Source organism: Crocodylus siamensis, chromosome 3 (genome assembly GCF_052110815.1).
Source record: "Crocodylus siamensis isolate JL-2025a chromosome 3, ASM5211081v1, whole genome shotgun sequence".
Classification (NCBI taxonomy): domain Eukaryota; kingdom Metazoa; phylum Chordata; order Crocodylia; family Crocodylidae; genus Crocodylus; species Crocodylus siamensis.
In genome coordinates, this window is record NC_143397.1 from 158607487 (window position 1) to 158630322 (window position 22836).

Below are 22836 nucleotides of genomic sequence, written 5' to 3' on the forward strand. Positions count from 1 at the left end.
CTCTAAGGGCATGAGCAAGCATTCATTGCAGCCAATCTAGCTCTAGGTGGCTTATTTTAAGCTACTTAGACCTAGACCAGGAACAGCATGTGTAGCAATTTGCCCCTTAGGCTAAGTACAGACAATCAAAAAGTCCCAGACTGAATCAATCCAATCTTTCCAGGTTTCTCTGAACTACATAGACTGAACTGACAAGCAAGTGAACAGATATTCACTTTTGAAAGGCCCTGTGGTGGCTCATACCTGTACCCAGGGGGCAACAGAGCACATATCCCAGCCTGCCAGCCACTGCTGAGGGCACCTGAATGCAGCTGAGCAGGGTTCATCTTTGATTGGCTGCCCTGCACATGCTTCCCAAACCCTCATTGTTCCCCCTGCAGGGGAGAATAGTCCCTCCAGTTGGGGGCTGGCTGGACTCCCCATCCTCAGAGGGGATTCCCTGCTCCTGACAGAGTCCTCTGAGACCTGCCCCTGGTGCAGAGGGGAATGCCCTGCTCATTATCAGATTTACTATTAGACTTTAGAGGGGGTGGGAGGAAGGGGGAACACCCCCCCCACCCAGCCTGGCACTGGACTCCCAGCTGGGATCTTCCTGGCCTGGGGGCAGGGGGGAAGCCCATAGTGGAGCTTTCATCCCTGCCCCACCTGCAGGGAGCCAGGCGATTCCTGCAACCATGCCCTCTCCTCAGCTCCTGGCTCTGGGTGGATAGAGGGAGGCAGGAAAGCCCTGCTGTGGCTCCCCCATTCTAGGCAGATCATGGCTGGGGACCCAATGCCGGGCGAGGGCAAGGAAGGGTGCTCCCACACCCTGTCCTCATCTGGCCAGAGCAGTGATAGTGCTCCAGCTAGGAAGCAGAGGGGTGGAGCACACACTGCTCCCCAGCGCAGACAGCATAGGCCAGCAAAGCATCCTGGGATGCTGGGGAACTGTGAGTTAATACAAATTGGAAGGGGATCTGGGACAGAAGTTCCATAAACTGGATTGACCTAAGGTTTATGATCGCTTAAACTGGTTTGTATGTAATTTCTGTCCCCTGCCCAGCTTTGAACTGAAGAGCAAGCATGTTGAGCTCCAGTTAAGGAGACTGTAAATGCTAGGTTCTTCACTTAGGAACGTTAATATTTCTACAAGTTATAATTTTTTATCATCGAGCAAAGATGTATATACCCATATTAGAATAAAATCAGATTTTTAATATCACAGAACCCTATTAGTACCCCTTTCAAAACTAACGTACAAGTTTGGCTACGCTATCCACTAGCCAGTTGTGTGATGATACTACTACAACCAATAGTAAAACATAGGTAACAACTTTATGTGAAAGTTAGTCAATAATCTAGTATAATCCTATACCATGAGAATCTAGGTCTGCTTTGTGAATTAAAATATTCAATATAGGGCCCACTACACTGCCTACTAAAAATAGTAGAATTCTTCCTGCTAAATTCTGTGCATTTTGGATTAGACCCATAGACAGAGTTTATGGTAGTGCTCTCCAGAGACACTTAAAGGACTTCACAAATATAAATTAGTAAATGAGTAGTTAACTGGACTATTCACAAAGTAAGTTAAATTCAGTAAGTTTAAAGTGGTCTTCCATTGCATAGTTTTATTGGTAATTTTTTCTCACTACAGAAAATATTTCTACATCAAATATAAATTAATACTGATGTATATTGTCACTAAATGAAGCAAACTTTTTCAGTACACTAACATTTTGTGTTATTAACGGATGTTTTCCATCCCCATACTGACATATCTGATTGCTAATTTTCCCTTGTAGGATTTAAAGGAGAGATCATCAAATATTTTTGGGAAACAAGCAAAAATAATTATTCTGAAACTGTCTAGTGATATCCAAATGCCAAAATTTAGGATTAATAACTACATCTCTTTTTGTGTTTTCCATAAATATCTTGTATATATGTCGATTAATGCGAAGATTTCTAATGCTGACATACACTGTAACATACATTTCAAAACTGATTTTTTCTTTAAAATCCATGTCAAATACAAAAAAAAATGATTTAGACTTTGTTTTATTACCTTTATCAAGTATTTGCCAAAATGTAAACATGTAGCACAGCTAAGAATCTGCTGACTGACTCTGTCCCTCGGATATAAGGATTGTCTTTTTGGTTTTTTGCTAAAGATACATCCTGTGTAATAAAGGAAAGTTCTTATACTGAGAAACTGCTGTTATATTGAGAAACGTCAAATTGCTATCATTATATCATGGCAAGTGTGTAAAAAGCAAACAAAGGGAGTGTTGCATGAATCACTATAATCACATAAAGAGGATAATATGGGCAGCAGTAATGAGACACATGATAATAAACAATAAAATATTTCATTTTACCTGAAAAAAATCTTTAAAAAAAAACTCCCTCAGAATCAAATTATAGCCTATTACACAGCACAGATCTCTTCAGAACTGCAAAAGTACAATGTGATTATTTTTATTATTCAACCCCAAACTAGGTAAAATTTCCCAATTCAGGCATTTGGTATTTTTACCCCAACTCAATTTTCCCTTCCAATTCACTATAATCACTTATACCAGTTTATACCTTCCCCATACAAATTCAGCTGCTAGAAAGAAAGAGCCATGTTTACTTAAGGCTGTTTCAAAACAGATGGTACAGCTGCTTGCAGACATTAAAGAAAACAAAACAGAAAAAAAAGGCGCTTCACTTTAAACTCATCACGTTCCCAAGCCAAGACCCGCATATGCCCAGAAGAGGAAGCACCATAGTTGGACCTGGCTCCCCGATGTCTGTATAGATCAACTACTGTAGAGAGAGGCTTTGTTGGTGCTTTGATCCCCAAAGCTGATAGAATCAGCTTTAGATAAAAGCACCAAAAAGCCCCACTGAAGCACCCAATCTATACAGATGCTGCAGAGCCAGGTCAAAATAATACGCTGCTTCTTCCAAAGCAGTTTTGTTTTGTTTTTTGCAACATCTTCAAGCAGCCAAAAATTTTGTCTATAAGAATTAAACTAATACATAGTGAACCCTTTTGCTACATGGTCACATTTTGGTGAACAACGTTCACTGAAGGAGCAGGAGCTTTGTAGACATAGGCAACTGGTAGGGGGTGCACATGCCCCCCCCCAACAGGGCCGGTGTCCCCCCCAATGGCTGAAACTAATGCTGTCAGCAGAGCTGGTGCACCCTGACAGGGCCACCGCCATCAGCGGCTTCTGCAGGTGCCCACCTAGTCTCAGGAGGCACCAGTTACTCATGTTTGTAGACTTATGGTAAATGAAAAAAATCACCTCAAATGCAGTCTTTCAGATTTGTTCTGGATTGTCATTCCATGGCAATAAATGAAGTAAATTTTATAGTCTATATATTTCTTAGAGACAAGCATCTATATCACCAATACAAAAATAACTAACAAGATATCAGCAGAGGCTGAGGATGACGGAATTCTCTGGTCAAAGAAATGCATAGAGCCATCTCCAACATGTTACTAGATCGCTGGTGAGCAGGGGCATTGCTAGGAGACATTTGGGCCCTATCCCTGCTGGGGTAGGGGGTCAGGGGAGGTCGGGGAGCAATGCATCATACGCTGCTAGAGGACTGCAATTTGCTTGTTTTGTCTCCATGGGCCAGACTGAAGTTGCCCTAACACAGGCTAAGTAGCATGGCCCAGAAGGGGTACAATTTTGAGAAGCTCAGAGCACAAGTTAATGAGCTTTAACATGTGGATGATCACATTTTAAGTGCCCTGAGTATGGCCTAAATTAGGGGTGGGCAAAATGCGGCCTGCAGGCTGCATCCAGCCCAACAGGCCATTCTATCTGGCTCATGGAGGACATAAAAATTTAGTAAATTAATATTTATTTGCCCCAGCTCCATGTCAAAGCTACCTGGAACGAGGGGCAGTAGGACCCAGAGGAAGCCCTCAGCAGGCTTGAGCAGCCCAGCCCCACCCACCCCAGCTAATTCCCTGCTTTCCTGCCCCCTCCCTATTCCAGCACCACATGGCTGTGGCTCCCTGGACCGCAGGTCATAGGACTGTAGTTTCATAGCTGGTAGTGTCGGAAGGGACCTGAGCAGATCAAGTCCAACTCTCTGCCATGAGCAGGAAAGAGTGCTGGTCTCAAACAACTCCAGCAAGGTGTCCATCTGCCCTCCTTTTGAAGACCCCCAGGTAGAAGCAAGCACCACTTCCCTTGAAAGTTGGTTCTAGATCCTAACCGCCCTGACTGTGAAGTAGTGCCTCCATGCTGGTACGGAGGTGCGCACACGCATGGGGCAGTGTGTGTGCACGTGTCTGCAGGCACAGGGCAGTGCATGTGCACGTGCACACATACAGGTGCAGGGGCAGTGCATGTGCATGTCTGCAGGTACAGAGGCAGTGTGTGCGTGTGTGTGTGCATGTTCATAGGGTGAGTCCCACACGTGCACCCTCCATACACATGCACCTAGGCCCTTCCCTGCACTGCCATACACAAACCCCAGCCACCCTCCCCCCATACCCTCCCACACTCCCACAGCCTCCACAAACCTATTTCCACCCCCCACAACATACAAGAATAAGATTTCATTTTGAGCTATTTTACAGTCACCTCTGCGTACACTACACAAACGCATGTAAATCAGGACAAAGATATTTTTTAAATCAAATTAATTTATGTTGTAGATGATTACTTTTTAGAATATAATTTGGTATTTTTCTGGTTCTGAGATGGCAAAACCCCTTGCTGAAAGAGTACTTCCGGGGGCAAGGGGAGGGACTTCTGGTGGCAGAGGTTAGGGGTGGGACTTCTGGTCACAAGATGGCAACCAGGGGCAGGGCACCCGTCAAGGGGCAGGGCTACCCATGCAGCCCTTGACAGCTTTCCAAACTCGGTAAGCAGCCCTCTGCCCAAAATAATTGCCCACCCCTGCTCTAAATGTAATGTGTAACTTCACCCTGTATTGTTCTGGTTTGTGTTGTATTCATAGTATAATATCAGAGGACTGGTTTTCAGAGCTGTCAATCTGACATTTTACCAGGAAAGATCCCTAGCATCAAGGCCCTTTTCTCTTCCATTTATTATTAATTAAAATGGATCAGGAGTTCATTTAAGAAATGAGGACCTTTCCTAACCTAACAATTCAAAGAAGGGAAGGTACTGAGGGAGCAAACTGCTCTAATAAATCACCTTTGCTTCTCAAAACTTTATGAATGTGAGACATCAATAATTGCTACTGAAAGTTGCCCACACACCTTGTCTGCCATATAGATAGTGTAGGCATTAGAAATGGGTTTGAGCCTTAATGTAGTCCTGACCTAATTCACCTTTGGGTTTGAGGAAGGAATTTATTTCTCTTGGCAAGACTGACAAAAGTTACTCAGGGGCCAGAAGGACTGGGAAAAGATATCTTAAATCTTTAAAATTCCCTGTTCCAGTGGTAGTTAGATGGATGTCCTGAACTGAGAATGCAATAGTTTGGCTAAGAAATCTAATGCTTGATCCTTGATTATACAGCCTGAAGCCATTCCACTGTCTCCAGGCTTGACCCAAATAACAGCTGGAATTAAAAATGGGTCTATCAACCATTTAATATTAAATAAAAGTTCTGATTTAAAATACTTTGTGCATCTTTCTCATTATTTCCCTGTACCCTGGCCTTCATAGAGGCCAGCATTGGTGTTCAGAACTCTGTAACCCTATTCTACAAATGTAATACAACAAGATGCTTCCCAGAATGCTCTCTCCTCAAAGGACCCAGGAGACATGGTATCGCCAATTGTATCTATTGAAGTGACATCTTTTGCCCCTCCACACAACATGTGACCTTCAAAATGATTAGAAAATGTGGAGCTTTATAAAATGAAGTGTAAAATTGACACTTAGTATTATATGTGCCAAAATGTGTGTACGATTAGCTGAAAAGAATCATTTCCAAAATGTTTTCTATTTCATAAACAGACAATGTGTATTTCAATATGTTGTTTATCCCATTTTGCTAGTGAAATAAATACACTTTGGCCCTTTATTAAGCAGATAATGACCAGATAATATAGTTTAGAAGGTCAGGCATCATTACCTGGCTGGTGAAAGGCGAACATTGTATGTTTTATTGTTTAAATACTGCTTAAGAGATTCACTTATTTTTATTGTTTTAAATCCCTCAAACAGAAGGAAAATTTCCATTTTCATCCAAGTGAGAAAATTCATAGGAAGTATAAGGCATAAATCACTACAATTCCAGGCTCTCTCTCAAAGGTCACCTGATTGTTTTGTAACTACCATCTGTAATGTAATGCATTCAAAATGAACCAGCAGTATTTTTGAGTTAACATTCTGCCTGATACTAAGTGGTTCCCTCGGAGAGGGGGCGACGTATGATACCTTTGTATTAAACTTACAAGCTCCCCAAAACCATGAAAAGATGTCAACCAACCTAATTGGGAAGATGAGTCGTAATGATCTTCAGTATCTGTTTTTTATTTCCAACTGATGTCTGATTTTGAAAATATTTAATTTGGTTATTTCGTAATTGCCTACTTCAGAATTGGAGGAAAAAGAGTGCAAATATCTATTTTTGTTGGGATAAAAAAAAATGAAGATCTGTATCTTTCTAAGGAAAACCTATTATTTCACAGGATAAGCCAAAAAGAAATAGTTACCTCAAAAAATAAGTGTCTTTGTTAGTCCCTAATTATTAGCTGTTTCATGATGCACTACCCAGGCATTAACAAACAAACCCTCTTTTTTTCTTCATTTTTCCAATAAAACAAGATCCTGCTCTAAAATTCTAACCCAGACAGAAGCTGAACATGCATGGTGAGAATTTGCATTAGACACTTTAATTTCAATCAACTCTACTTAAGCTTCTAATTTTTTTTTAACTTTAGGCAAGCCAGCTTGCCATCCCAAACTATGAAACCAATTTGTAGTCCATATCTAGTAGTAACACATATACTAAAGATGAAGCACCGAAAATTTTGAAATTTTTTTTAATTCACTACATCAAAGTAATGGGGGGGTATTTGATTTGTGTTACATAACTGGGAGACAAAAAGAATCAAGAATTTTATATTTGATTATGAACACAAAACATCATTCTTGATGCAGCCTAATAATTAGTGACAGGAGTCTGATCTACACATATGAACCAAAAATATAAATCGAATAAGGAAAAATAAGTAATTCCTTCACTGTCCAAATCCATGTGGTGTTTTTGTTTATAGTTCAGTGTTCATAAGAGAGCCCACAAAATGCCTGATTCTTATCAATAAAGTACAAGAGCCTGCCCTCCTCCTTTCAATTTTACAGTACATAGAGATTCAGTCCCAAAATATTTTGAAGTACTATAGTAAAAGTTATTTTCCATTTTTAGAAGCAAAGATGTCCATCAAGAACCTCTATGAGCAAGACATTGCCCTTGGTTAATAAAAGGTCTAAGCACTCTGTTCATAAAAGCTTACATAGTAGCTTAAAAATATCATAAAACCGAAGGCAATGAATAGTTGAGGTCCAACGAACAATTTATATGTGCACATGCACATGTGCATTATGAGGGGATTCCCGCTACAGACTAATTTTTAAGTAGCTAGCTGAAAAGAAACCACTGATTACGGTATAGAGAAACAAGCAACACTCATTTGCTTCTCCTTGGTTCAAGGAATTTAAAAAAAAAAACCAAAAAATTATGATTTTAAAGTTTGGTTTGTTTGGCACAGACCTGGAATAATTGTTCAAGTCCCAAAGAGATTCATGACTCCCAGTGCTTAAAAGCTTTTAATCTGGATTTGCTGAATTGCACACAGATTTGAGAGTTCCATAATCTTTAAGCAGCAGGATTAATCAGTTAATACCTAGCATAAAATGCTCTACAAAAATATAAAAACTGAGCCATGGCAATACACAGAGTTTTAATCAAAATAAAGATTGAACAAGTCTGGTTAGGAGCTGGGATTATTCATCATGAAAGATAATTTAATGAATAAATACAACTTTAAATACCCCTGACATTAGAAACTGCTAATATTAAAACAACTAATATGGCACTAATTTAATAAAAAATATCCTTGAAAATCTGATACACTGAAGGCTCTGTCTGTAAATTTCTCAGTAATATATACCTAAAAGGTGTCCAAGAATAAAGTGTCCATAGAAATGGAAGGATTCTAACATTTGCTATCAAAAATAATAGAGCATTGTTTAAAAGCAAACCAAATACCATGTACAAGCCAGCCTTGAGAGAACAGTAAATAGCCATCTTTCAGTAGTCAGGAGAGGTACATTATGATCATGCATTACTATTACAAAGTGGCCTCTACTTTAGACCCTTTATTCCTCTTGTGTGTACACCTCTACTGGCAGGACAAGCTTCTTACACATCTCAAGGATTGAGCCACATAGTTTCAGCAACTTGAAATACAATCACTGACCCACAACTCAATGTTTTCCAACTATGTAAACCAAGAGTGTGCAGCTGTGTTTGGCACCTTTACTTCATCAAACCTACTGGATACACAAAATCATGGACTAAATATAGACACTGGATTTATGACGCATTATAACCTGCCTAACATCTGACTCCCCAGGTACCTCTCCGCTATTTACCTGCTACATTCATTCCCTTTCACCCTCCCTCCCCCCACTCCAGCTGGTCTCTCACCCACTGACTCATTAATTTACATCTTCACTGACTGGCTTTTTTGCATGCATACCAGCCTCTGCCTTCTTTACTATTCATCCATCCAGGAAGAGCACACACCAACTACATACGCTTCCTCAGCCTGACGATGGGTATGTATACCCAAAAGCTTGCCAAGAATTTTTCCAACTATTTGAGTTGGTCTAATAAAATATATCAGATTTATCCGAACAACTGCCTATTTCCTCAGACCAGCAGAGCTGCAACCTACACCCCTGTATAACAGAGAGAGCAATTTGAATACAAAAGGCAGTTCCATTCAGCCTACTTATTTTCTTTTTCTTGGAAGTAAGAGAGTAGCTTGCTACAATGCCTTTCACAACATATTGTGGCTTGGGAGGAGTACTCCAGCCTGGCAGTAGTCAGTGAGGAGGATTCTTCATTGAAAAACTTCCCATCATTTCCCCAAGGGCAATTTGTGTTGTTCTGTTTTGTTTTTACTCTTGGTATTCTCTTGGTACTCTTGGTATTCTCTTATTTGCCATTGTTCCATTTCCTGCTAACTTCCCCAGGGCACCCTCCTTTAATTTAAGTTTATACAGCCAAAAGGAACATCATATTGGTAAACAGTGATGTATAATATAATATACATACTCCCTCATTTTCCACACTGAGCATGGCTACATGAGACACTTTACTGTGCAGTAGAGCAAATTACTGCATAGTAATCATCTATGTCTACATGTGCAGGCCCTTACTGCATAGTAATTTCCTCTACTTGGCAGTTAATTTGCTACCTGCAAATGCAAGTAGCAATTTAACTACTGAGTAAGGCATGTATAGGCACCTGACTGGAAGCAAATATGCTCCTGGTTAGTCAGGCAGCAGGGGCACGACATTGCTCCCTGCCCCCAGGAGCTGCCTGTTGCCAGGGCAGGTTCCACCACTGGAGCACAGGTAGAGACAATGCCCCTCTGCCCTGGCTCCACAATCATGGAGCAGAGGATGAGAAATTGCTCCCAGCCCCATGCTCCTTGACAGCCCCTGGGCTAGTACCTAGGGGGAGCCCACAGTTCCTACTGACTGATGTAGGGGGCCAGTGGAGGGCCAGAAGGGGTGGGAGCAGACTGCTGCCAGGAGTAGCAAATCTGCTCCCAAATGGGTGCATGTGTAGACACCTGCCCAGGTTACGTTTACATCCAGCGGCATTTGCACATGTAGACGCTCCCCCTGTGACTGAACTATTTGGAGCTTTATGAAAAATGCACCAAACTCGCTTCCTTGCAGACTTGATCATTTCTAAAACTACCTGTACCAACTTATTACTCCATAGAAATCTGATCAAGAAAGAAAATTCTGAAAAAAGTTCAGAAGCGAAGGAAATAGAAACATACTATGGGTCTGATCTTGGAAGACTTAAATGCAGTCATTTTATATTTATAAAGAATATTAGAAAAGTATTACAGTGAGAGGGTCTCCAAGTTTATCATTTCTCTTGAAAAGTATGAAGCATTTGATGAACATCAGTTTCCAAATAATAATAATAATAATAATAATAATAATAATAATAATAATAAAGTTGTGATAGCAGTAGATATGTAAATATGTTATTGACTGCATCAGAAAAATCTAATTGGACCACGCTCTTTTTACAGCTCCAATTCTATTATGGTTCATTTAATTTCATTTGGAAAAACTCCAGTTTCAATCCATACAACTTTTAAACTTGATTATCTAAAATTCAAGCTGGGAAGCATTCAAGAAATACAGGGAAAAGGTCTTATGCCAGCATATATTATGCTTATATTAAATGAATCTAGCAACAGCGTTTTTTGCTTTCATTACAATAATTTAGCATTCCACTAATTTTCTTATTTGCTTTATGAACTTGAGATACCTCAGTATCTAAATAGCCTACATACTTTAACTACTAGTACTGAGGTACAAAAACAAGGCTCCGTGTGTTATAGCATATTGAAATTTTATTTTAACAAAATTAAGATGGCCCTTACCCTTTATATTCTCCAATGCCGATGTACTTTTCAAGAACACTAATAAATAACAAAACATCTCAATCTTCCTTTCATGGCTTCCCTCTTCAATACTGGAAGGAAAAAATTCAGGTCATCTTTTATAAGTAAAAAGTGACCTAATTTTGTTTTTAATTCAGGGCAACCAGTATAATCCCATAAAAGGATTGCAGTTAATTGCCATTTCCACTCATCAGTTCCCAAATTTCAATTTAAGTCTGTTCAAAGGCAAATACGGGCATAATCTGAGAAAGCAGTATTCCCTAGGGACACATATGAGCATCAATTTCTGAGTACATATTTTGAGAGGTTTAGGGGAAAAAAGTATTTTAAATCTGTAATCAATCATTTTAATAATTTTGTAATAATTTTAAAATAAGATGGATCATTTTGTTTAAAAGTGATACTGAAACCCCCTTCCACTAGTATACAGCCCACTGCAAACCAGGCGAAAGGATGTGCCAAATTAATAATGATACAGTCAGCTGGCATGGATGAATAGAATGTTTAGTTCTTAATTTTAAATTTCCATTATCACCAACCATCTCCAGTGGGGTGTAAATGGAAAAGACAACATTAGGTATCTCTGTAAAAGCAGTTTCTTTTTTATCTTCATAGTTTTGTTCTAGAAACATTATTTTTATGGTGTCTTTAAAAAAATATTTTAAAGAGGTGACACATCTTTCTTATATTTGAAAGAGGTATGGGGTAATAAATAGAATGAACAGTAGTTGGAGTACATCTTAAATGTTCCGTGATTTGTTGCTGCATTGGGAGACAAATACAAAAAGGTGATGCTATAACCTGGCTGTCAAGATATGGGCATAAATTGCAGCACAGACTACATAATCTCAGAAACAATGGCCAAATAGTGCTTCCTCAGTGCCCCCAACATTTTATTTTTACAGAAGAGACATATACATCCCCTATGCCTATGCAAGTCACATTTTCTCATTTTTCCTTTTTAAAATTAGACATACTGCAGGTTATTTGTTCTAACACCCAAACAGTAAGAAAAAAAGTTGCAATATAATCATAAATGCCCATCTGTGGATTTTAGGCCTTATATATGCATTCAGATTTGAAAATATAGGTCAATTACTCCACTAAAGGTACAAGCATTACATTTAGATTGATCTAACCAAGGTTAACATGATATAAAAATCAGGAGTGGGCAATTATTTTGGGCAGAGGGCGGCTTACTGAATTTTGGCAAGCCATCAAGGGCCACATGACAGGCAGCACAGGGCAGATACAAAATTTAGAAAATTAATATTAAGGGGCCCGAGGGCCGGATAGAATGGCCTGGCGAGCCGCGTCCAACCTCCAGGCGGCATTTTGCCCACCCCGATCTAAATGCCTGAGCATGCAGACGTTTGCAGGGCATAAATCACACAAAAAATGGCATGCCCAATCTAAAGTTAGTTTACCTCAGAATGGAAACTAAAAGTGCGGTTAGAAGTTGCAATTATACCTTGTTAAGGGTACTTCAGACATGTAGGATAACACATTCATGCTCACTAACAAAGAGTAAGTGCCATCTAGGTGTCTTAAAGTTATGCCACTTGAAGTGAGGATTATCTTTGAGCTGTACCAACCAGCTCAACTTTGCTTAACTTGTAATTATGCAGGGGTGATCAAAAGACCAATTCACAGTCCTCCAGTATCTCAGGAGGCACCAAAACTAGTACTACTCCTAGCCTCTGAAACTGCCTCTCTCTGACAACCTGGACAGCAGAACAGTAGCCAGGGAGTGCAGAGGGGAGCTGCCAAGCTGTCAGGGGAAAGGGAGATGAATAAGCTGAGCAGAGGAGGGAGGGTGGTAGGAAGATGCTGGGCTGCTAGAGCAGGGGTCTGCACACCTAGCACAGCACACAAGATTGGCAATGGAGTGTTCCTCATGTGCACCCAGCTCTGTAAGCCCCATGTCGTCAGGGAAAGTCGCTTCCGTGCTGCTGCTTCCATGTCCCAGCTGTGCTGTTTGGTGACAGCAGAAGGCAAAGAGGGGAAGAAAGAGAGGGGAGGTGCTGAGGGTCTTGTGCACCGTGATGTGCTCTGCTGTGCTGTGTGTGTGCTGGGGGGAAACGTGTATGCTGTGCTACGCTGTGGGGTGGGGGGAGTAGTTGGTGCTAAAGACCTGGGAAGCATGGCAGCCATGAAGCAGAACTGTCAGCTGCTAGCCACGTCACTACTCGGCACTGTGCGTGTTACAGAGGGTGCCCCAGTGTCTATGCCACCAGAGTGGGGTGTTACACAGCATATTAGCCTTAAGTGTGCCACCGCTCCCAGCACTTGCTAACTTTAACAATGGCCTAGCATTTCTTAAAGTTGAGTTAAGAAAGCACAGAGGAGATGATACATAAACATATGAGAAGAGCGGAGAAGAACTCAGTTGTAAGGAACTCAGGTGAGAAAGCCAGGCCAGATGAAGGAAAAGCACCAACCAAGATAGGTGAAAAAAGTGTTGATCTCATGTAAATGAATTAATTGATGAAAATAGTACAGTTCTAGTGACTATAATCATGTGCCCAGTTATTACTATGGCATTGCCACTTTAACCATATGTTCCAAACACATCTTGTTGACATTTACTCTGCTGCCATTCATCTGCAGCAAGGCAGAAATTTAATACAATGGAACTTTTCCAGGAAGGTTAGATTCATGAAGCATATTCTGCATGAACCCTAAACCAAAAAAAATGATTTGCCACATGATTTTGTATTTTGTTACTGCATATGCATGTGAGTGTCAAACAATAAAACCTACTTAATTTTTTAATAGTTTCTCTCTTGTTCAAGAGGTCAAAGAAGTGACTTGAAGGTTTGTTTATTTTTTTGGTGTAGAGGTAGTTTCTGTCCACCATCCACACAGATTATTTCTTTATTTTATTTGTGTGTTGATTTATTTATACTTTTTAATCCTTTGTTATAAAAAAAAAGGAACGACTAAAAAGGGGAAAAAGGACATAACCCAAAAAGGAGCTGGGCATAAGCATTAATCAGTCAAACTTACATAACCAGAGACTGAAAGCTGTCCCCCACCCACCATTTATATGGTCACAATTTTAGGACTAGCCAGCCATCTTCACCTATACACCCCTTCAGTGTCACCAATTGGTCTATGTTATGTTGCAAGGTAAAATGCCCAAACTCAAGAGAGAGGAATGTCTAAATGAGAAAATGAAAAAGCTGGAGGATGTCCTCAGAGTCAGCCACTGAGAACCAGTTTCTGCATCTGTTCACGGATGCTATCTTGGTCTGGCCCAGCAGGAGGATGCTTCTCTCAGCTGTCCAGTACAGGATGGAGAATATGTATGCTAATCTCAGAGAAAACCAAGTGTAGCACACCAAAGAGGTCACTGAATGCAGCAAAGATGGGGTAATCAGAGAAGGCAGAGAAGAGTATCTCTTCCACCTCCTATTCACAGAAGGTACAGGTCACCAACATGCCTGGGTCTACACGATGAACAAAGACACGGGTACCCAAGACTTTGTACATCATCCACCACTGAAGGTCATTGTTCCTCTTGGCCATGGGCAGCTTTTACAGGCTGTACCAAACCAAGTAGGCATACTCTGGCACTGATGGCACTAAGTACAGCCCCCAGGACACACTGGAGTGGGCAGTGAGAATGTGGGCATGGTGTACCCTGTGTAAGCACTTTCCTAGACAGGCTCTCACTGTAATTGCTGTCACTGGGGACACAGAGGGATGGCAGAACACTGGACCCACCACCTTAAACTTCATCCACAGCTGGGGTAACAGGCAGTGATAGAGATAAAGCAGGGGTGGGCAAAATGTGGTCCGCAGGCCAGATGCAGCCCGCCAGGCCATCTGGCCTGCAAAGCCCCTAAAAAAAAAAGTCAGAAAATTAATATGCATCTGCCCCTGGCTGTCTGTCATGCGGCCCTTGATGGCTTACCAAAACTCAGTAAGCAGCCCTTCACCTGAAATAATTGCCCACCCTGAGACAGAGCATCCAGAGAGCTTCCACTGGGAAAGGTTCACCTCTTGCAGTGAAAACCCCCTAAGATAGCAACAGCATCCACATGGGAGGCTGCCTTCACATTAGGTAAGACGCAAGAAGCAAAGGGGATGGCCTGCCAGCCAAGCCAAGCAGCCACAGCCTTGGCTAGGTGACAGGAAGATGGGGCCTGGTCAAGAAGGTGAATGAGCTTGATAATATACTACTGGACCAAGGAAGAAATGAAGCTTCTAGTAGCTCAATTCAGTGACCTCCACAGCAAAGCCAGATTGTAGTCTAGGGGTACCTGCAATAGTTCTGGAAATCTTAGCCACCAGACCTGAAGTCTATGGTGGAAGGACCCCCCTTCAGGCCAGGCAAGGACACAGAAAGGAGGTGCCACAGCTGAGGCAAACAGAATCTAACAGGAAGACCACCTTGTTGAGACCAAGCCTCTACCCCGGCACAGAAAAACAAAGGCAAGTGATCATCAGGGCCAGGGTTCACCAACAATGAACCATCACTGCAGGGTTTACAGGTGAAAGGCAGGCACCCTGCCTGGCAGGTCAATCAGGCACTGATCCCATAAGTGGAGGACAGCTGGAAGATGACCCATTAGAGCAAAAGATATCCATCACAGAAGTCCATGAAAAAGAAGGACATTAAAAGATATAGTACAAGACCACTAATTACCAAGTTATATGGCTACAAAACACGTTCAGTAAAAAGAACTGGGAAAGATGTTAGTGGCAACAGGTTCAAGAGAACCAGTCGTTTTCCTTCTCCAAATCATAGATGACACTAGACAAAAGGGACACCAGCACAAGTTCTGTCAATCATAACCCTAGGAATGACCCATCAGCAGCACTGATGGGTTTAGTGCAACACCAGGGCAGAAGTGTTGTAATTATTTTAGAGATTACTTTAAGTATCATGAAAAGTTCTCGATGCTTCTTGAATAGCACACTTGCATTGCATCACTTGTGTGCCTTGCTAAAAGACCATTGTGGGTATGCAAATAGTTTGGTGGTACAAAAGTGCATGCAAGAAATCTTTTCTAGTTCCTCTTATGACACAAGTAGGTGGGGGAAACATGGGGAGAGCAGTAAGCAGGGATCTGGGGTGCTGAGGAGGATGGGGGGCAGTGGCCTTAATCTGGGCCAGTGGAGGGGGGGGCAGCAGGTGTTCACACTAAGGTATAACATAGTGTGTCTACAACTTTGTTACTCAGCTCCTGTTACACTAAGATTGTAAGTAATCTGGAAATTGTTACATGCGTGGACACTCCAGATTTAAAGAGCTCCAGGAGCCGCCCAAAATTACTGTGTAACAAGGCCCTTAGCCTCTCAACAATGTCATTTCAAATTATTTTTGAACCAAAACATACAGCTTTCCCAAGCATATACTAACTACATGGAGCTACTACCACTTCTTCATAGCTTTAATGCAGCACTATTACTCCATGCATCCAGTAGGATCACAAAGAATACTGGAGTTATTCCACAGGAAGATTTGGCATTATATAATGTTGTATGAGAAATGAAGGATACACTCAATGAAGGATACAATTGTTTTACTACTTTCCTTACTATATGTTAAGACACATACATGATAACGTCAGCCTAGGTCTTCTATTTTTGTGTTTTCAATGCATTTTAGATCACAATGAGTTGATATGAAAAGGACTATGAAATCATAAATAAAAGTATAGCTGGATGTCAAACTGTCCTGCATAATTCATAAGGTTCAAAGAAAGTAGCAGCCAAAGTGTTTTGTATTAGACCTATATTCCAATACTAAAAATTACTTTAGCAGTTAAAAGAATTGGTAATATATGTCCTTACTATACAGAAGGATTCTGGGGTGGGGGAGCGGGTAAGAGAGAAAGAACAAGCATGAGAAAGCGAGATCCAGTATCTCAAAGATCTTTCTTCTACAGATGGTAAAGCTAGCAAAGCCTGAGTTAAAACTAAAGAAATATTCCAAATTTGGGAATCTGGGGATCCCAAATTATTCATTATTATTTTACGGCACTGCCTAAAATACAAAACAAAAACAAAAAAAAAATCAAGGTATCATTGCGTTAAGCACTTCACAAAGATAACACGAGATACAATCTGCCAGCAAGTTAAATAGTCTAGCTTTGTGAAAGTGATGTCTATGTTCATTAATTTTTGTGTTTTCAGGTCAGTTCCCAAAGAGGTGTCCCCATAAAAGTCTGACAAAAAAATAAAAAAGGCATCATCATCATCATCCACTTTCTGGCAGTCCTGAAAGAGAAAGCAAAGACTGAATGGGCTAGAGAGACGCACTCAAATTCTCAAGTGCATTTAGAAACCAAACTCTTATATAAGTTTCTAAATCCACTAAAATGAAGAGATAAACACCTACATTTCTTTGAGGATCTTGACCTTTGACATTCTAACCTCCTACATTCAGTCTATTCAAATAAGCCGGAAGAGAAACTGGAGAAAGCAGTGTGAAAATATTTGAACTGTGCATGCTCTGTACATAAATAGAAAAATGTCAGTTTCTACGTTGTCAATTTCACCTCAGTCAAAGGTAGGCATATCCCCTTCCCTCTTACTGCAACAAGCTGCTCTATCAAATTAAATAATAGCTCTGAGTAATTGATGAAAATTAAGCTAACAAAATTCATATCTATTAAATGCCATAGTATTTAAACATGCACTGGTAATATCAGTACAGTTAAAGGGATAGTTTTAATATAGTAAAATGGGCTTTCAATATTATGACAAAAATATTTTAGAATGCTATTTCACTGTCAGAGAGAACAACATTGGACATTCGATCAGTTTACTTCCAAGTTACTATGGCGATCAGCAGCCTAAAAAAATCTAAGATGCATGGAATCCAGGGTAGGTGGGGGGCTTTAAAATCCTCCCAAGCAAATGGCTCAAAGAATTGTTCATGCTTATTAGATGGTATTTGACAATTTAACGAAAAAACAAACAAACAAACAAAAAAAGCTTTCCTGGACTGTCATGTATTCTTCTGCTCTGTAACATCTATTTTGTCCTGCATAGGATTCAAGGGTTCTAGATGTCAAACTACTAATGTAGATAACTACATTAAGAGAAAATATATCTACCTGAAATATTAAACTAAGCCCTTTTGAACAGTTTCTTAAGTATTCCTGCTGCTGACAGGATTATTCTAGGCACCGTTATCCACGAATCCACATTTTCTTCTTTTCCATCATTAAAAAATTGTGATTCTTGTTTAACCCAAATACAAATAGTATCATAATGTATTAATATTCTATTAATTACTGAATTTCAATTAGAATTTAAATTACATAAATAAATATATACATACATATATACATAAATAACAAGCTTATTTGCATTTCACTCAAATTTTAAAAGCATAAGGCCTAAGGGATTTATTAATTTATTTATTTTTAGCAAAAAGCAAAATGATTTGGGCATGCAACCATCATTACTGTGAATAGCAAAAAGTAAATATGGTAGGCCACTAAGTCAAGGTTTCTCTCTACGTTCCTCTTTCTCCATCCCCTCACCCGCATTTGTCATGATCCTAAACACAGCTGCTGCATGGCTTCCGCCACCACCTCTGCACTCTGCCACATCCCCCTGCAGCCTCTTTGCCCCCCAATATCCCCCAGCACAGAGCCTCTACCCCCAAACTTCCCCACTCATGCTTGTTTTATACCAGCAAGCTCTTTCCAAGCTGAAGCCTGGAGCACTAAGCACAGCCCCAGCACAGCCCTGCGACATTAGCCCACAGCCTGCATGGCTGCTGCAGGGGCTGCGCTGGGACCATGATCTGTGTCTCGGGCTAAAACACGCATGGAGTTTGCCAGCATGGAGCAGGGATGAGAATGGGGAAGCAGAGGCTGGGGGGCATGGGGAAGAGAGGTCTGAACCTATGGGAGAAGACAGGTAGGTGGCAGAGGGGCAGGCATAAGCAAGAGGCAAGCTTCTTGACCTCCCCACACCACTTGCGTCCCCCACCCCCGCCTGCCACCCTGCAGTGGAGGGATAAATTAAAAATGACCCATCAATAATTAGATTCTATACATGGAAAATGTTAACAAATTTATAAATTTTCTATGTATGGAATCTAATGATTGTAAATTATCTTAAACTTGGGGTCAACTTAGATTTGGGAATTATGGTAATTCCTAAAACAACTTGGGATCCTGGTCATTTTATCAACCCAATTGTGAAGACTATAAAGAACCTTAAAAGTGTGTTTGCTTATGCATATACTGTGCTATATAATTACACATTTTGCAACATGACCTATGGCCAAGATGCAAAGGCCAAGATTCTAAAATGGCTGCCTAACCTTAGGTACCCAAATTATCATTCGGAAACCCCCACAAATCTTCTAAAAGGTATTTCTGTGCATTCAGTCCCCTTCAAATTTTATCTCCAATCACTCCCCTGCCATCAAATTTCTGGTCCAATAAAAAGTCCCATGTGCTGTCATGTGGGGTTGCTCCACTGATGAGATCTGGCACATGCAGTTCAGTCAGCATGAAGAGTCACTCTGCAGCCAGATCCAACCCATGGGACTGGCCTGGACTGACCCTGACCTTTTTCCTCTGTCTACTAACCAGTTATAGCTGTTTAACCTTTGCAGTGTTACTGTTCCCCCTTCAAGACCCCTTTAATTCTTCCCCTTTATTGGTAGCAGCTATATTACCTATTTCCATCTATTGTCAATGCTCATTACCAAGAAACAGACAAAAGTTCCAGGCAGAAAGGTGTTCTGCAGCAAATTGGATTGGACAAAGAAGACTATTCTGCAAGGTCACAAAACTGAAAAAAAGGCTCGAGTCTTCCAACCAGCTTTAGCTATGTTAACAAAGAGTAGTTAACGCCGAGTATGAAGAGTCAAAATGTGGTGTAAGTGCAACCTATCAAGTAGGACTCCTCCCTATAAAGATAACAGGACTTGACCCAGGAGACAAAAAGAGAAGTCATTTCCTCAATCAACTGTTCAGTCCCCAAATTTTCAAATGGGAAGGCCTTAGAGAAGTGCTTAGCTTGAATTGGGAGATGATTCTAACTAGACTCCAAAGAAAATAGTTACAAAACCAAGTATTTTTTCCAGCTGCAAGTGAGGTTTTCTACATGCACAATTCCGGTGACTTCACACTAACCACTAAATCACAATAATATTGAAGTCTGGAGACATGGGTAAAAGAGGGCGAGGTAGGGAACATAAAATAAAAGGCACCAGGATGAGAAAAAGTGAGAAGAATGGCTGGAAATAATAAATTTCAGATTTTTAAATATTTGTACTGAGAAAAATTGTTGATTTGCCACCATTAACTAGACCAGACAAGCAACTATATTCCATTTTCGTAATTCTTATTATTTTTAACAGCCCCATCAGCCAGTCCTCAGTGCTTCCCGTGGGTGTCACACTGGCCCTGCACACAGCACATACCAGCGCCAACACTGCATGCTTCATGAAATGTCAGGCTGAGACTGCTGGGTGAGCTGCACTCAGCACGTGCAGCAGGTCCAGAGCACACACTGTATGCACTACACAGGTCCAGTTTGGGGCACATGCTGCACATAGTACACAGGGCTGCCCTAGTGTGCACATTGTATCCAGCATGTGGGGCCAGTCTGTGGGCCTGATCCAGGCCATGGACCAGCCCACAAGCCAGATGAGTTTGATATCCCTGATTTTTAGTTTAGTGTATATATAGCAACATGCCAGTGCCGACAACTGAAAATTGAATCTGATCCCACTTTTTAACCCCCTACTTATTCTGGCCCACTATAATAAATGGAATTCCACACTCCTAATTTATCTTCCTTGAAAAATATTTTTAAATGACTAATTAACACCATTATGCATTTTACTGTTTCAGAAACTTAACAAAACAATCGGTTGAAAGGTTCACAATAATTCTTTTTTATTTGGTAAAAATGATAAGCCATTACAGCTGCAAGCAAATGCAACTGGGAGCTAGGTCGAGCCAAAAAGTTTAAATGTTAGCTGCTTCATTTACTTCCCTCCCCCAAAGTATCTGGTGCAGCTTATCAACTCTCAACCAAAATCACCTTTGGCAATGGTATCATATCCACATAGAGCGTCACAACTATCAATCACAATTCACATTCCTCCAGTCATATTGTATAACCTTTCTAACCAGTAAAATTCTATTATTCTACAGAGATAATATTACTAGTGGGAATTATGGGACTATCATACTGCATCTTGCAATTGCAGAGTTTGACTTCCCCCTCCTGCCTATAGGAGACCTATAGCTGGGCGCATTGTGCAGCAGTAGAAGGGCTCAAATTCAAAGAAGGTAAAGTGGAGTTCAAAATGAGCCACAATTGACTGGATAAGACTAATTAGCACTCGTTAAGTGGTTCTGCAATTGTCGGGTGAAAGAACAGATATATGCCAGCTCTGTCAGATATGTTGTACTACAGTACAGTGTATGTGCATACATGACAAGCTAGCAAACACACACAAAAATGAAGAGCAATTAAAATGAGGGTTCTACCAGAACTCTCTCTCCAGAGATAAATGGGTAAATCCTTTTAATTTTGTTTGTAACCAAAATGCTTATTACTGCTTTATCCACAAGACATTATGTTAATTTGTATAACAACTCAGGGTAGACCAAGATGGGCCATAGTTTAATTTCTGCTCTTCCTATCACTCTCACTTCATGTCTCAGTACATAACCACTATCAAAACTCATAGGGTAACAATTTCCACAGTCATGTAAATAAAGACAGAGGATCAAGCAGTCACCAAAAGTGTAAATTGCAATAAAAGCCATGCAGCCAGCTATATTTGCTTGCTTTTTTAAAAATAAAATATACATTTCATACAGAAGACTGCTATGCCTAAAGATTCTTCAGTGATTCATATATTGGGATATATATCTTTTTATGCGACTAAATCTTAAATTATGTATGTTCTATATACAGGGTAACACTACTGAGGGGAAAAATAAATGGTTAAAATGTGGGTACATATTATTTTGTTAGACTGCCAGTGTTGACTGCTCTCACAATTCTATTACAAGTCTCATGGTATTTGATATTTTTCTTAAATCTCTAGGCTCTGAAATCAGTCATCCAGTATTTCAGCTTTTGGGAAGGCAAAATGCCACCCAGTTGCTAATTCTCATGAATGCATAAGCAAGCTTGAAGGTCAAAACCACAGAGGAAATAAAAAGATCTGCTTATTTTCTATTTTCAAAAGTGACATCATATTTTAGATATCTAGGTTATAGCCATACTAGTCTAGATGCAAAAACAATCAGAACTCATGGTAGAGGTGATACCTTTTATTAGACCAACTGGATTTTTGAAAAAAATCTTTAATTGCAAGCTTTCAGGTGCAAAACACCCTTCTTCAGGCATAGGAGAAAAGATTGTAAAAGTTCTCCTGGGTATAAATGAAAATTCATATTTCATTAGGAGATTTGAAGGTATGGTAAAATCTCCTGTTTGGAACAGTTCATTTTATATGCAGATTAGGCTTTGAGGAAGAAAGCTGTAATTATAGACTGCATTTAAATATTTTTTTTTTGCAAAAAATCTAGCTGGTCTAATAAACAAATATCACCTCTACAAGGAGTCCTGATTGCTACATGACAGTTTAGGAGCCCAACTCAGTCTTGAATGCTTGGATTTGGCAATACTCAAGTGCTCTGTAAAACAAGTTAAATAATCCAACGGAACCAAGATGCATTATGAATCTAATAAACCCACTTACAGACTTCTCACAGACATTAGAAAAGTAGGATACAAGAAAATTCATGGAGTTTCTGCTCAAAATTTCCATTGGATCATTCCATCTACAATGCTTCTTGTCCCAATTCCTTACATGGCAGAATGGCTATTTCTTGCCTATTCACAATTGCCTCCAAATTCCTTTCTGATATAGTTTCAAAGTATGGTGGGAACGAAGGAGTAAGTTAATAGCATGTTAATCTTAGTGGCATTAGCACTAGCATGATGCTATAAGGATTCAACATGGAGATAAATTCTCTTCAGTTTGCTTCTTGCTCCTCTGACTCCTATTCGGCATTTCCCAAGCCACAGGACAACTAATAGAGATTTCTGTTGGGATTGCTGGCTATACTGTGGATAAAGAACTACCCATTTTCATCTTCACAATTTCTTCACTCATGGAAATGGAGGAGACTACTTGCTTCTACATATCTTACACAAATATTCATTTAGCAAACCATTCAAGTGA

General features: G+C 40.3%; 1 protein-coding gene across 1 annotated transcript in view; it reads right to left on the reverse strand.

Moving 5' to 3' along the window:
- DOK6 (docking protein 6) overlaps positions 1–22836 on the reverse strand; it is a 490286-nt gene that overhangs the window by 432763 nt on the left and 34687 nt on the right. The gene's annotated exons all lie outside the window — the stretch shown is intronic.